At 43.6% G+C, this 16,701-nt stretch overlaps 1 long non-coding RNA gene across 1 annotated transcript in view; it reads left to right on the plus strand.

Annotated features, from left to right (window-relative positions):
* The window catches only part of LOC144298283 (uncharacterized), a 176,963-nt gene extending 173,122 nt beyond the window's left edge, over nt 1-3,841 (plus strand). The window contains exon 2 of the long non-coding RNA XR_013365202.1: nt 1,749-3,841. This is a non-coding gene — a long non-coding RNA (uncharacterized LOC144298283). The remainder of the gene's footprint in view (nt 1-1,748) is intronic.
* The last annotated feature ends 12,860 nt before the right edge of the window (nt 3,842-16,701 follow it).

Genomic DNA, 16,701 nt, shown 5'->3' on the forward strand with positions numbered 1-16,701 from the left:
GGTCAAAACTGTTTTCGCAACAATACTAAGAAACCACTTGCCTTTCTGACTGTTTTTGTTTGCACAGGTGGGGAAAGCTGCTGGCATTTCACCATGAATCATGACACAGAGGCACCCAGCTATAGTAGGAGTGATTTTATTGCCCACTGCGTGCACTCTTTGGCTTTTAAAAAAAAGTGTGAAGGTGTCCTTAATAAGGCAGTAAAAATGAATAATTTTATTAAATCTTAACCCTTGGGTTTACCCCTTTTGACTAGCCTATATAGTAAAAGTGGGAAGTACACATAAAGTCCTCCTGGCACAGACCCAGGTAAGATGGTTGTCTTTTGGAAATGCATTTAGGCTTATTTGAGTTTCGAGATGAAGCAGCTGGGTTTTTTCATAGAACATCATTTAAAAAAAAAAAAAGAAGAAGAACATCATTTTAACTGGGCAGAACAACTGATAGGGAAACTTTAGTTTTTCAGACTTGAATATCTGGCAGATATTTTCTCAAGAATGAATGAAATGAGCCAGTCACTTTAAGGAAATAACTGACAGTATTTGTTGCCAATGATAATATTTGAGCTTTTAAAGGAAAACTAAAATTTTAGAAAACTTGTATATACCACCTGAGCTTGAGAGCTTCCCAGTTGTTAAAGATGTTTCTTTTTTTTATTTTTATTTATTTATTCATGAGACACGAGAGAGAGGGTGGGGGGGCGGAGAAGCAGGCTCCATGCAGGGAGCCCGATGTGGAACTCGATTCCCGGTCTCCAAAATCAGGCCCTGGGTTGAAGGTGGCGTTAAACCACTGAACCACCGAGGCTGCCCCGTGAAAGATGTTTCTAGTGAAACTGGTGGCATTACCAAATGTGGCTTTTTTTTTTCATACTGTGTGATGAAATGTATCAATTTTTAGAAGATCTGCGTAACTCAGTGACCCAGAACTTTCCAGGTGACCAGTGCATGATATTAAAACTTTTGGGGATCCCTGGGTGTTTCGATGGTTTAGCATCGCCTTCGGCCCAGGGCGTGATCCTGGAGACCTAGGATGGAGTCCCACGTCGGGCTCCCTGCATGGAGCCTGCTTCTCCCTCTGCCTGTGTTTCTGCCTCTTTCCCTCTGTGTCTCTCATGAATAAATAATTAAAAATCTTTTTAAAAATAAAATAAAATAATAAAACATTATGCATGGATAAAAAAATCTAGTCAAGAATGAACTTGAATGTAATAAATGTGAATGTAACAGAGTGGGAAAGGCACATTGATGTCTTGCCAGATTCCACATTACAATTAACCTCTAAGATACAACCACTTGTGGGATGCCTGGGTGGCTCAGTGTTGGAGCATCTGCTGCCTTTGGCTCCGATGTGATCCCAGAGTCCGGCATCAGGCTCCCCACAGGGAGCCTGTTTCTCCCTCTACCTGTCTCTGCCTCTCTCTGTCTCTCAGGAATAAATAAATAAAATCTTTTAAAAAGAAAGAAAGAACCACTTGCACATTTTTCTAAAATATTTTGTTTTTAGGGGCACCTAGGTAACTCAGATGGTTAAGCATCTGCCTGTGGCTCAGGTCATGATCCTAGGGTCCTGGGGTCCTGGGATCAAGCCCCACATCAGGCTCCCTTTTCACAAGGGCATCTGCTTCTCCCTCTCCCTCTATCCCTCCTCCCTGCTTGTGTTCTCTTTCTCTCTCAAATAAATTTTTTTAAATAGATTTTGGGGATCCCTGGGTGGCTCAGCAGTTTAGCACCTGCCTTTGGCCCAGGACGTGATCCTGGAGTCCCAGGATTGAGTCCCGCTTCAGGCTCCCAGGATGGAGCCTACTTCTCCCTCTGCCTGTGTCTCTGCCCCTCTCTCTCTGTGTCTCTCTCTGTATGTCTATCATGAATAAATAAATAAAATCTTTTTTAAAAATAGGTTTTGTTTTTAAGTAAGCTCCATGCCCAACATGGGACTCCAACTCATGACCCAGAGATCAAGAGTCACTCCCTCTACCAACTGAGCCAGTGGGTGTTCCCATACACCTTGTTATAGTAAAAGAATACCCTCTCGCCCCCCACCCCCACCCCACCATGGGCTCTCACCCAATCTCAGTGACCAGGAAACCCCAGGAAAAACAGGAAACCAACGTTGAGCAGTGGAGCACCCAGACACTTAGAGCAGAAAAGCCACCCGGGCCTCAGTCCAGATCAGCCCATGTAAGTTGGGGTGGCCCTGGTGCTTGCAGTGGCCACCATGCTCAGATCCACCCCATCCCACAGAAGGACCATGGCACAGGGCTGACACAGGGATGAGTCCCAGGACCACCCAAGGTGGCCCTACTACCCAAGAGCATGACTGCCTGGGAAACTGAAACAGCTGTGCCAGCTCAGAGTCCTTTACCAGTAAGCTGACAAATGTGAGCATGATTCAGAATTAGATTTCTCTAAAAAGGGAAACTACTCTTAGGTGGACATAATAACCACATGCAAAGATAAACTGGAAGAATTGAAGAAAATGTAAAGGCATTTGGTGAGGACCAATTACACTTAGATATAAGATTTGCTGCAGGTTGGCTGGTGCTAGATACTTTGATGTTAGAGATAAAGAGAACCAGTGGATCCAGATTTTCATGGAAAAGGGCAACATTATAACTCCTCCTGCTTCACACTGGATGAAAACAACCCCGTGACAGTCACCAGGCTGTTTGTGGGAGGACCAGTGTGGACCACATACAATTGGCCAGCTGACGGTTTTTCACATTCAAGGACAGTACGTGAAATTTTTGGCACAGATGGCACAGAGGTACTCCTGGGAGCTAACACACTTCTTGTAAAGATCCTAAACCTGATAAGTGAGCGGAAAATCAATCATTTTCTCTCTGCTTTTACATTGCACTTTTACATTGTTTTGAAGCTAGGTTATCTTTCTTTTGTAAGATTATTTGATCAGAATATGTTTTAATGAAAGGAGCTATAAAGCCGATTTTTTACATGGAAAAAACAGTGCAAATTTGGATAAATCACACATCGGTTTCTGTAACTCAGTCAAGATCAATGGTTTAGACATATCTTCAACTTTAACTCAAATGCAAGTCTTATCTCCTGAAATATAACTCCACAGATGTTCTATCTGGACTTTAATGCCATGTCTGCCTTATAAGAAGGTTGTGGTAGAGAAATATATTGGGTCTTTGTCCTCAGACCGTGGCACAGAGCTTCTAAACCCCTTAGAATTTCCTGGGTGACAGGAGTATCCTTTGTTATTCATAAGAGGGACAGGAGCTCCTTTGCTCAGGACCCAATGGACCTCAGTCTATGTACCTCTTCATTTGACTATCCATCTAAACCCTTTATAAGATCCCTTATAATAAGTTGGTAAATGTAAATCAATGTGTCCCTCAATTTTGTGGGCTATTCCAGCAAATTATGGGACCAGAGTAGAGAGTCGTGGGAATCCCCAATTTAGAGCCTATTGATCAGAGGTGTAAGTGTCCCAGATCTGCAACTAGCATCATTCTGGTGGGAGTAAGCCCTTACCCTATGGGAACTGATGGTATCTCCAGGTAGATGGTGCCAGAATTAAATTAAATTGTAGGACGTTCAGTCCTGCTCAGGATTGGAGAATTGCTCTGTGTGGAAAAACAAACTAGAAAGGTGGACTAACAGATAACACAACTAATTAGATACAGCACACTCTTCTCCACAAATTGTACCTTAACCTTTGAGTATGGAGTGATAAGGAGGAAGAGAGTCTCATAATAGAGGCACACTCTCAGTTGCTTATGCCACTTGCCACTTTCTTGTTCAAAATCAAGTAACTGCCTTAATTAAAAAAAAAAAAAAAAAAAAAAGGCCACCTGTTTCTGGTCCTCTTCCTGGTACAGTGAAACCTGAGGTGCCACAGACCACATGCTGGCTTCTCTGACCCTATATGCACATGTGCTCGCTTATCTCATCTTTTAATCTTGTCAAATTCATGCTGAACGACTGGTGGGACAGAATAGCTGTGAACAGCTTCAATTAAATCATACTTGTAAAAAACTATTTTCTTCTACACCGTTTATGTTTTTGGTATCATGGATCTTTAAAAATTAAATGATAGATGGGGGTGCCTGGGTGGCAGAGTCAGCTAAGTGTCCCTCTCAGGGTTATGATCTCAGGGTATTGATCTTAGTGTGTTGATGATCCCAGGGTCATGAGATGGAGCTGTGGCCCAGAGCTCAGTGGGGAGTCCACTTGAGGATTTTCCCTCTCTCTCTGCCCTTCCCTCTGCCTCTCAAATAGATAAATAAATCTGAAAAAAAAAAAAATACTCCTTCCTTTTTTTTTTTTTTCCAAATAGAAATCTGTGTGAGGCTAGATCTCCTTCTTATGCCTCAACCAAAACAGCACACAGCAAACAGACTGAATGCGGAAACAGATAAGAGAATTCAGCTATTTCCACAAAGTCCGATAGGAGGAGATCTGCAAAAATGTAAATAAACAACTCTCCCCACTAAATTGTTGTTTGTTTGTTTTTTAATTTTGGGAAACATATCTTTTAAAAAAATTTTTTTTGAAACCTCTTTTTTTAAAGTAATCTCCACACTCAATTTGGAGCTTGAACTTATAAACTGAGATCAAGAGTAGCATGCTCTTCCTTCCAACTGAGCCAGCCAGGTGCCCTAGAAATGTAGTTTTTGTTTTTTGAATTTTTTAAAGATTTATTTTATTTATTTGAGAGATAGAGAACAGGGGAGATGGGCAGAGGGAAACAGAAATACTCCTTGAGTACACTCCTCGATGAGTGTGGAGCCCTACGGAGGGCTCCATCCCAGGACCCTGATATCATGACCTGAGCCAAAATCAAGAGTCAGATGCTTAACCGACTGAGCCAACCAGGTGCCCCAGAAATGTAGTTATTTTTATTTTTATTTAAGATTTTGTTTATTTATTCGTGAGAGACACACACAGAGAGAGACATAGGCAGAGGGAGAAGCAGGTTCCCTGCAGGAAGCCCAATGTGGGACTTGATCCCAGGACCCTGGGATCATGACCTGAGCCAAAGGCAGATGCTCAACTGCTGAGCCACTCAGGTGTCCTGTAGTTATTTTTAAATGAACAAATAAACTTTTTTTTTTAAGATTTTATTTATTTATTCATGAGAGACACAAAGAGAGAAAGGCAGAGACACAGTCAGAGGGAGAAGCAGGCTCCATGCAGGGAGCCTGACACGGGACTTGATCCCAGGTCTCCAGGATCAGGCCCTGGGCTGAAGATGGTGCTAAACCGCTGAGCCACCCGGGCTGCCCAATAAATACACTTTTTAAATTTTTTCTGCTTTAACTTTTAATTCAGCAAATGTGGTTTCATATAAACAAAAGCTTTTTGGAGTCCTAAACAACTTCTAGAATGTACAGGGGTCCTAAACCAAAATGATTGAGAATTATGCTGGAGGAAAGCCCTAGCAACTCAACAAAAACAGAGCCACATTATCATACACAAGAAATTTAACATTGATGCAATATCAATATATAACAGATAGTTCATAAGAACTGTCCCGAGTTGTCCCCATAATTTCTTAAATTTGGGGAGGGGCTCTGGAATCTAGAATCTAATAAGGATTGCATGTGGTTGTCATGCAAGTCTCATTCGCTTTCTTTAATCTAAAGCAATATCCTGGGACCCCTGGGTGGCTCAGTGGTTGAGCGTATGCCTTTCACTCAGGGCCTGATCCCAAGATCGAGTCCCACATCAGGCCCCCTGAATGGAGCCTGCTTCTCCCTCTGGCTCTCTCACTGTGTTTCTCATGAATAACCAAATAAAATCTTTAAAAGAAAATAAAAATAAAGCAATACCTTGTTCTTCTGTGGGTAGATGGGTGGGAGGTGTTTGTATTACTATTTTTGAAAAAGCCAGGTCAAGTGTTTCACAGAATATCCTAACAATTGCCTTGTTTCTTTTGTCTGATGGTTTCTTTATCATTGGATTCAAGCTAACATATCTAACAGGATTTTACATTGTGTCATTCCCATTGTATCACTTAGAAAGCCCCTGATGTCTGTGTGTCCTTTTGTATTTTATTTTTTAAATTAATTAATTAATTAATTAATATATTTATTTTAAGTGGTCTCTACACCCAACATGGGCTTGAACCCAAGACCCCAAGATCAAAAGTCATATGCTCTACTAACTGAGCCAGCCAGCCCCCTCATGTATCCTATTTAATTATCATTAACTATATTTGAAAAATAAAAATAAATAAATAAATAAACTATATTTGGGGACTTTCTTCTTAATTGTGATTTTATTTTATTATTATTTTTTTAAAGATTTTATTTTTAAGTAGTCTCTACACCCAGAGTGGGGCTGGAGCTCCAGCGTGTAACCCCAATACCTAGAGTCACAAGCTTGGGGCTCCTAGCTGGCTCAGTGGGTGGAGCGTACAACTCTTCATTCCATGGTTGTGGGTTCAAGCACCAGGTTGGATGTAGAGATTGCTTAAAAATTAAAATCTTAAAAAAAAAGAGTCTCATGCTCTACTTACTGAGCCAGCCAGGCCCCCCTTGATTGTGATTTTATATTTTATTGCACTTGGTTTAATGCTTTGTCTTTTTTGGCACTTACTGACTGTTCTTTATGGTCCAACATGTGGCTACATTTCTATGTTACACATGTTCTTGAAACAAAAATATGTCCCCTAATTGTAAGGTAGAGAGTCTAACCTTGAGAAGGTGCTTCTCCATTGCATTCCTCAAACTTATATTCTTTTTTTTTAAGATTTTATTTATTTATTTATGAGAGACACAGAGAGAGAGGCAGAGACATAGGCAGAGGGAGAAGCAGGTGCCATGCAGGGAGCCTGATGTGAGACTTGATCCCAGGATCAAGTAACTTGATCCTTGAACTCCAGGATCATGCCTTGAGCTGAAGGAAGATGCTTAACCACTGAGCCACCTGAGCATCCCTCAAACTTACACTCTTGCAAATTTTTATAAGTTCAATCTATTAGTTTCTGAGAGAAGTGTTAAGGTCTCCCATTGTGGTTGTGATGTTCTTTTCTCTATGCAATTACATCCATGGTGATATATGTATGTTGAAGCTATGTTAAGTGTAGCTTTTTCTTTTCTTTTTCTAGTGAATTATTATTTTAAAGATTTTATTTATTCTCTTTTTCTAGTGAATTTTTTTTTATTTTATTTATTTGTTTGAGAGAAAGCATGAAAGAGAGAGAGCATAAGCAGCGAGAGAGGCAGAGGGAGAGAAAGAAGGAGAAGCAGACTCCCCACTGAGCAGGGAGCCCTAGTGGGGCTCAATCCCATGACCCTGAGATCATGACCTGAGGTGAAGACGAATACTTAATCGACTGAGCCACCCAGGTACCCCTGAATTATTATTTTTATCATTAAATAATAAGCATCCTTATACCTAATACTGCTTTTTGCTCTAAGATTTATATTGTTATGTTATATAATATTACCACACCTGGCTTTACTTTGGTTGGTATTTGTCTGATACATACTTTTTCATGCTTTTTACGCCTGTCTTTTCTGTCACCGGGTTCTACATGTATCCACATGTAGCTGAATTTTATTTTTGTAGCATACTTGAAAGTCCAGATCTTATAAAAGACACATTTAAACTAGTAACATTTATAGAGATTACTGAAGATTTTTTACTGATTTCTATCACTTTGTTTTGCATTTTCTGCTTGTCATGCTTCTTTTGCTTTTTTCCCACATCCTTTTTAGTTTTCTTTTTATTTTCTTTTAGTTTTTAGTTTTCTATTGAGTCAATCAAGATTTCTTTATTCTCTCCTACCCCCTTTGTTTTTATTTTTTTTAAGATTTTATTTATTTATGAGAAAGTGCATGCGTGAGGCAGGATGGAGCAGGGGCAGAGAGAAAGGGAAAACACTACTCCTTGATGATCAGGGAACCTGACTTGAGCTTCCAGACTCCTAGTTTCAGCTCAGGTCATGATCTCAGGATCCTGAGATTGAGCCCCACATCAGGCTCTGAGCTCAGTGAAGATTCGGCTTGTTCTTTTCCCTCTGTTTCTTCCCGCACTCATGCGCTCTCAAATAAAAAAATAAATTCTAAAAAAGGAAAGAAAAGAAAGAAATGTGAAAAACTGAGATGATTCCTGTCCAATTTCTCCTCTCCTATATTCCATGTTATTATTCCATAGTATTTTAGTTCCAGTGGGTTTTTTTAGCACTCTCATGTTTTTCAAATAGATTTATTGTCACATTTTGCTGATCTTGTAGCTCAGCGTGGCATCTTGCATTCCACTCCCACTTCCATACTGAAGGGCATAATTGAACATGTCTTTCAACAAAGGTCTGTGGGTAATTAACATCCTGTCTCAAATTATCCAACTTTATCCTTCCTCCTTTTCTTTTTAAATGTTTTACTGGGGCATAATATATGTATACACATATACAGAAAATTACACAAATTATTGATGTACAGGTTATGAATGTTCATAACTGCCCAGCTCAGGAAATGTAACCTCACCAGCGCACCAGAAGCCCTCTTCAGACCATCTCTTAGGCACTGCTTTTCCCCAACTTCCCCCAAATTAACTGCTTTCCTAAATTCTACTAAAATGGGCTGGTTTTGTCTATTTTTATTTTGGGTGTAAATGGAATCAGACAGCATATACTCTGTTGTGTCTTACTTCTCAACATTACATTTGTGAAATTCATCCAAGCTTTTGTATAAAGTGCTGTAATTTATTCTGTTGCTATATAAAATTCCACTTTATGAATCTGCCACAATTTATGTATCTATTCTACTATCGATGGACATTTGTTTTTTGTTTTTTGTTTTTTTCTGGTTTGGGGCTATTATTAATGACACTTATATGAATGTCCTAGCACTTGTCTTTTATTTTATGTATATAGGAAATTCCGTTAGACAACACTTAGAAGTGAGTTCGTGGCTCATTGGTTATTGCATGAGAATTCAACTTTCACAGACACTACCAAATGGTTTTCTCAAATGATTGTCTAATTTGTTTCCTACCAGCAATGTATGGGAGTTTCAGTTTCTCCACATCTTTGCTGACACAATTGTCATTCTTCTCAGTTTGGGTCATTCTCCTGAATGTATAGAGCTATCTTGTGGCAATTTTATTTATTTTTTATTTTTTAGAGATTTATTTATTTATTTGAAAGAGAGAATGCATGAGCTGGGTGAGGGGCAGTGGGGGAGAGAGAATCCCAAGCAGACTCCTTGCTGAGTGCAGAGCCCAGATAGACAGTGCTCAATCCCACCACCCTAAGATCATGACCTGAGCTGAAATTAAGAGTCAGACACTTAACCAACTGAGCCATCCAGGAGTCCCTATTAAGAATTTTTCTATAAGAAGTTTTTTTTTTTTTTTAAATAGGGCACCTGGGTGACTCAGTGGTTGAGTGTCTGCCTTTGGCTCAGGTCGTGATCCTGGGGTCCTGAGATCAAGTCCCACATCGGGCTCCCTGCAGGGAGCCTGCTTCTCCCTCTAACTATGTCTCTGCCTCTCTCTCTCTGTCTCTCATGAATAAATAAATAAAATCTTTAAAAGAAATAAAAAAGAAAAAGTTTTTTTAAATAGCTTCCAAGTATTCATCAATGCCTTACCCTGGCACAGAAGCTCTGGAATCAGACAAGGCTGATGAATATCCTAAACTCTTCCAAACTGTGTAACTTTTTTTTTCTTCAGATTTTATTTATTTATTTGAGAGAGAGAATGAGAGGAGGAAGGAGAGATGGAGAGGGAGGGGCAAAGGGGGAAGAGAGAAGCAGACTTCCCACTGAGCATAGAGCCTGATGTGGGGCTTGATCCCAGGACCTCAAGATCATGACCTGAGCTTAAGGCAAATGCTTAACCAACTGAGCCACACAGCCACCCCTGAAACTGTAACTTTCAACAAGTTTTTAAATACTCTGGGTTTTAGCTTTCACGGGAGGTGTTCAGATCTTGAACTGAATTGGTTATGTAGTTCCTCAATTCCTAATTAATAATTGATTGACTTAGAAGCACTGTATCAACTGAAACAGTGGATCGTTAACTTTTTTTTTCTTTTTTTAAATTTTTATTTGTTTATGATAGTCACACAGAGAGAGAGAGAGAGAGAGGCAGAGACACAGGCAGAGGGAGAAGCAGGCTCCATGCACCGGGAGCCCGAATCCCGGGTCTCCAGGATCACGCCCTGGGCCAAAGGCAGGCGCCAAACCGCTGCGCCACCCAGGGATCCCCTGGATCGTTAACTTTAGAACCATATTATTTACTCATGAAAGTCTCCTAAAGACCTGGGCTGGGCCTCATTTTGTGAGTCCGCAGTTTTATTGGATGTGACCAAGGACAGTAAAACTATATCAAAACAAGTGCCCTGTGATGGTTGGAAACCAAAGCCAGTGCTGAGGGCCTGAAGGAATGGCAATTGAGCCACTTAATCACAATCCCTTATCAGATCATGAGATTACTCTTTATCTGTAGAGCTAGTGGTTCTGAGAGGATCCTAACCTCATTTTAGCTGACGGCCACAGGGGACAGTTGCTTGACTTCCCTGTGGCTCACTCTAGCATCTGTGAAATGGGCAGAATCAAAGTTCAATATCCGCCTCACCCTGATGTCAAAATCAAATGAGCGCTTGGCTGAGGGAGGACGCGGTGAGTATTCTCCCCTCTGGTGGTATGGACGGGTGACAGTTGGCCATATGAGGCAGCAGACTCTGAATCCGAGGGGATGGATGGAGTGTGTGTTTATCTGGAGCGGATGGGGAATACTGAACTGATGAGATGTGGCTAAAGACAAAATTCTTGACATGAGTTTGTCCAGTGAGGTGCTGGTAAATGTTATTAACAACCAGCTCTATGGAAGGTGTGTGCATGTGTATGCATGTGCATGTGTGGTGACTTCCTAATGTAAATACTTCAGCCACCACCAATTTCAAACTACCAGTATGACATCATTGAACAGATTGTGTAGTATTTCTACTATATGGCTTTTCTATCATATAGATCCAATAGAAGGGAAGAGATATTAATAAATAAAGTAAGAAGTAGTGAGTTTTGAGTTTTTAAATATAATTTAAATATAGGTTTATATAACTTAATTTTTAAAATTTTATTATTTATTCATGAGAGGCAGAGACATAGGCAGAGGGAGAAGCAGGCTCCCTGCAGGGAGCCCAATGCGGGACTTGATCCCAGGACTCCGGTAGATGCTCAACCACTGAGCCACCCAGGTGCCCCATAACTTAATTTTATAAGTGTATTTATTTAAGTCATCTCCGCACCCAAAATGGGGCTCGAACTCACAACCCCAACATCAAGAGTCACACGCTCCTTTGAACCAGCCAGGCGCCCCTATATACATAACTTAATTTTTAATAGTGGCTGTGTTTAACAAATGGCTCACAAAATTCCTGAAAATTTAATAATTGGCTTTCATGAACCTGTATGAACTGTCTCTAGCCACCCCTGAATTAGTCTGCAGGTCCTCATTTGGAGCCTGTGATCATGGGCAAATAACATTCATGTTATTTGCCCAGGACCTGGCTCATGGCCTGGCTCATGGCCAAGTGCTAAGGATGGGCTCAATGTACTTCTTAAGAACCAGTGCTAGTTTCCCTGGGAACTGTGTTCCCTCCCCCATGATGAAGCCCAGAAGGTGACTTTTCCTTTCCTGGCTCCAAGTTGTTTATCCTCCTAAGTCACCAGCAAACACACACACACATGCACACACTTCAGGACAGACTATCTCGGGAATTCCTGGGACGTGCACATAGGACATCATGGCCAGCCACTTGCTGAACCCATGTCAGGTGCTTACAAGGTCATCCAGATGGCCAGAAGGAGGGCAGCAGCCTGCTCCTCGGCTTTCAGCCTCAGAACGTCTATGTTCATAGGTTAGGCATGCCCTTGACAAATAGAACTGACCAGTCTGCTGCTCTCATATGTTTCCAATCCTGGGTCCAAACTACTATTTCTCATTTGACTTCTCTTCTCTCCCTTGCATCTCTACCCCTGCGTTGCAGTGTTGACAACAACGTGCTCTGGGAGTTTGCTCTAGAATCATCCCACTTAAGCCTCATAGCAACCCTATGAAGTAGGTACTATTCTTGTCCCAAGTCCTGTGGATGAGAAATCCAGAGCTTGGGATTGTGTGCTAACTTGCCCACAATGGTATGGGAAGGACCTGGTATTTTCCCTTTCTCCCTCAAATGTCTTCTTCATGTGGTATCCTCCTCAGTTTGTGCACAATTATTTTGCATTCTTTAACATGTTGCTTACTACTAAGCGTTCTCAGGCATAGAGACAGTAGTAGAAGCCATGCATCTGGAAAGATTGCTCAGGAGAGGGTGTGCTGTGGAATAGGGTGAGAGGTGGGGAGAGACCACTGACAACATCCGGAGGAACACCTACCACTGAAGATGGTACAAGATGTCCTGGGGATGGTCCCCATTGGGGAAGCTGCAAAGTGGATGAGTAAATGGGCACCAAAGGTGTCCCCTAGACTGAGCAATCCAGCAACCATCAGTGATCTTCGCAGGGGCCTTTTATTTATTTCTTTACCAGATGATAAGGAAGCCAGAGCAGGACAAGGAAATATCCAATCACAGTGGGTTGAAGAAAGGCCAAGAGCTATCAGAGTGGGGTCAGCCAGTGTAGACCTCTCTTCCAGCAAGAATACAAGAGGAAGATGGGAGATGGGAGGAGGGCTTTTGGGGTGTAGCCTTTTCTTTATTGTTTTTTTTTTTTTTTTTGAGATTTTATTTTAGGGACACCTGGGTGGCTCAGTGGCTGCCTTCAGCTCAGGGTGTGGTCCCGGGGTTCTGGGATCAAGTCCCACATTGGGCTCCCCACAGGGAGCCTGCTTCTCCCTCTGCCTGTGTCTCTGCCTCTCTCTGTGTCATTCATGAATAAACAAATACAATCTTCCTTTAAAAAATATTCTATTTTATTTATTTGAGAGAGAGAGAGAGAAAGCACAAGCAGGGGGAACAGCAGAGGGAGAGGGAGAAGCAGGCTCCCCGCTGAGCAGGGAGCCCGATACCGGGCTCCATCCCAGGACCTGGGGATCATGACCTAAGCTGAAGGCAGTGTTTCACCAACTGAGCCAGCCAGGTGTCCTCTTGTTGTTTTAAACTGGGAATATCCTTAGCAAATCTAGATGCTGAAGAAAAGGAGCTGGAGAGGTGAGGCCAGGCTGTCTGACAGAAGAGAGAACGATTGGAGGGAGGTGGCTGAGGCCACGCTGAGGGGGTCTGAGATGCAGCCTGGGAAGAGTGACCTGCGCTGGGCGCTGCCCTCTAACCCTTTTGATAAGTAGGAGGCAGAGAGTGAGCGGGATGAATAGTGGGGGCGCCACAGGGAGTCGGGGGCTTGTAACAGGCAGTTTGGGAGGCTGGAGACGCCGCTGCAGTAGGAAGCAATGTTCGTGGGGGCCAGTCCCCCAGCTGTCATTACCAGCAGCCCTATACCTGCACCTCTTGGTGGACACTGAGTCTGTCTCTGGTCAGGAAGCTCATCAAGCTCATTCATTTTTCATCACCTTTCTTCCTGCTTTACTCTCCAGGAGAGGACAGGTTCTAAGTACAGCTTACCACAGTCCCCCAGGAAAAAGGGAGGGATTTTCTTGCCACCATGTGAGGTTACACCACGTTGGCGGTCTGCAGCCAGCCCCCTGGTCTTGGCCCTCCCTAGCCCTCAGAGCAGTGAGGATTCAATCTTTGTTTTTTCACTCACTGGGTCTATGGTAATTTGCTCCAGCAGCCCAAGCTCTAGCCCCATGTGCAGAATGAGGAAGTGAGTCGTTTTGCCCAGAACAGGGCAGGACTTCCAGCTCCAGGCCAGTGACTTTCCACTGTATCACGGGATGTGCCACAAGGTGCTTGGTCTCCTGAGGTCTCCCCTTACTTGATCAAATAGAAAATACGTCCTTGATATTGGCTTGCCTGGACTCAGATGGATGTAGGGATTCATGGCAAGTGCTGGCCTTTTTCTGCTGAAACGGATTTACCTCCTCGATAATTTTTTTTTAAGATTTTATTTATTTATTTTTTATTTATTTATTTATTTATTTGAGAGAGAGAGAGCACACACACGTGCACAAGGGAGCACAAGTAGGAGGAGGGGCAGGAGAAGGAGAAGCAGGCTCCCCCCTGAGCAAGGAACCCCATGCAGAGCTTGATCCCAGGACCCCAAGATCATGACCAGAACTGAAGGCAAACACTTCACCGACTGAGCCACCAAGGCTTGAGTAATTTATTTTTATTTTTAAAATTCAATTTAATTTATTATTTTTTAAGATTTTTGTTTATTCATGAAAGACACAGAGAGAGAGGCAGAGACACAGGCAGAGGGAGAAGCAGGCTCCATGCAGGGAGCTCGATGCGGGACCGGATTCCAGGACCCCAGGATCAAGCCCTGAGCCGAAGGCAGACACTCAACCACTGAGCCACCCAGGCTTCCGTCTCTTGGATAATTTAGACTTGACTTTCATGAAAAGGCAAATAGGTGTCCTCCCTGAACTATGAGTAGTGACTACCCAGGAACCCATCTGGAAAGATTTATGTGATCAGTTAGCCATGTCTGCCAAGGGCAAGGCAGTGGGAGAGTTAATCCTACCTGCTAAATATTTGCCCAAGCTGCTAAGAGGTGGGGTAGGTGACAGGCTGAAGGTTTAGCTTTGCAGAAAACTTTGGGAAAACAAGACATGAAAGATTCCATAAAAGTGTTTTCTGTCCTCCTGCTGAGCTGCCTGGAGCTGTATGGCTGGTGTTTATCCCTCTTAGGGGCATCAAGGCAGAGGTTCTCCAGGGGGAGAAGGACAAACGGGAGCTCTTGGAGCCTTATGCTCTCTACCCCCTGTTGAATCCAGGGCACAGTGAGCAGGGCAGTTACCAAGATTTCTGGGCAAGGCTTACTCTTGGCAGCCAGGCCTGAGGAGATGGGGAGGCCAAGGGCCTGTCAAAATAGCCTGGCAGGGGGAAGGCTAAGTTTGTCTCCCTGCCAGAGACAGGCACAGGATGTCCCCAGTGCAGCCTGGTCCTTTGCTCTGTCTACAAGTGGATTTAGATTCTGTGAGCCTTAAGCTTGCACAGTTGGGTTAGCCAGGCAGGGGGCTCCTTTTTAAGAAAAGAATACAAAATTAAGTACTGACCCTTGGAGGAGGCCCTGAAGTTTAAGCTTCAGAAAGGCATATGTGTGGAGCAGAAAATAAAATAGGATGAGGGGACAAAGCACAGCACAAGGGACAGGAGTGTATGCTCTAGATTGGAGTAGTCAGGGAAGGTGGACTTTTGAGCTGCAAGCCAGATGGCAAGGAGCCAGCCATGGAGAGATTAGAGTGAAGAGCATAATGAGCTGAAGGAACAGCAAGTGCAAAGGCCCTGAGATAGAGACAGGCTTGGGATGCCACTAGCCCATGAGGATAGGTGGGCCTGGAGTGTAGTGAGCCAGAACACAGGGAGAGGTGGTGAGTCCGGAGGAATGGGCAGTGTTCACAGTGTGCCTGGAAGACATGGTAAGGGCACCAGTATTCCAGAATCTGTGGGAAGTCATTGGGGGCTTCTAAGTGAGGCTAAACATGGAAAGGGCATTACGGTGGTAACTGGAGAATGGCTTGTACAAATTTCCAAGTGGAGGTGGGGGTGTGTCAGCAGAATCTGGTTCTTTTAGGTCTGATGGTCAGAAGGGTGAGGGGGTGATCTCCCATTTCCTACAGAGCCTCCCTCTGATAAGCCTCCCAGCATTACTCACGTTCACCCCACAGAGCAGTTTGGGAACAAGAGTGAATCCATATCTACACTGCTGGATTTCATGGCTCTGGAAAGCTTCAGAAATCCCAGGTCAAACCCATGGGATGGGGCATTTGGGTGGCTCAGTGGCTGAGCATCTGCCTTTGGCTCAAGTTATGATCCCAGGATCCTGGGATTGAGTCCCACATCAGGCTCCCTGCGGGGAGCCTGCTTCTCCCTCTCCCCATATCTGCCTGCCTCTCTCTCTGTGTCTCTCATGAATAAATAAATAAAACTTTTTTTAAAAATGGGATAGAGACAACCCTAAGGTTACCCTTAGCAACCCGTGGGGACTCCAGGAATGAGCACTCTCGTTTCCAGAATATCTAACAGGCATGCATGGGATGGAAAGGAAGGTGAGCACCTTTCTGTGGTCTGCTCCCTCCTCAGGCTAATCTCCACACTGATCTCTGTGGGAACCTCTGAGGTGCCCCAACCTATAGCAGGAAGCATGTGGCCCAGGGCAGAGGTTGGGGAGAGGAAGGAGGAACTGTATTGCCGAAGTACCCAGGAATAGGTCTGCCCAGTGGAGAAGGAGACAGGTGGAAGGAGACATAGAAGGGTTAAGAGGTGTCTTCAAGCCCAGGGAAAGAGGAGTAGGTGGCGGCCTGTGGGGATGAGCTGCAAGAATGGACAGGAATGTGGCCCCTCCACCACCTCTCCACTCCCCATCCCCCCATCTCCTGCTGAATCTCAGGCAACTAAGAGCCTCCCCAGGATGAGGCCAGGATGGCAACTTTGTAGCCCCCTAGAGTCCAGTCTAAGGCCAGAAACCAATCAACAGAGATGCCTGGGTGGCTCAGGGGTTAATCATCTGCCTCTGGCTCAGGTGGTGACTCCAGGGTCCTGGGATTGAGTCCTACATTGGGCTCCCTGAAGGGAGTCTGCTTCTCCCTCTGCCTGTGTCTCTGCCCCTCTGTCTAGAAAGAAGGAAAGAAAGAAAAAGAAAGAAAGAAAGAAAGAAA

This window comes from Canis aureus, chromosome 2 (assembly GCF_053574225.1).
Source record: "Canis aureus isolate CA01 chromosome 2, VMU_Caureus_v.1.0, whole genome shotgun sequence".
In the NCBI taxonomy this organism is placed as follows: domain Eukaryota; kingdom Metazoa; phylum Chordata; class Mammalia; order Carnivora; family Canidae; genus Canis; species Canis aureus.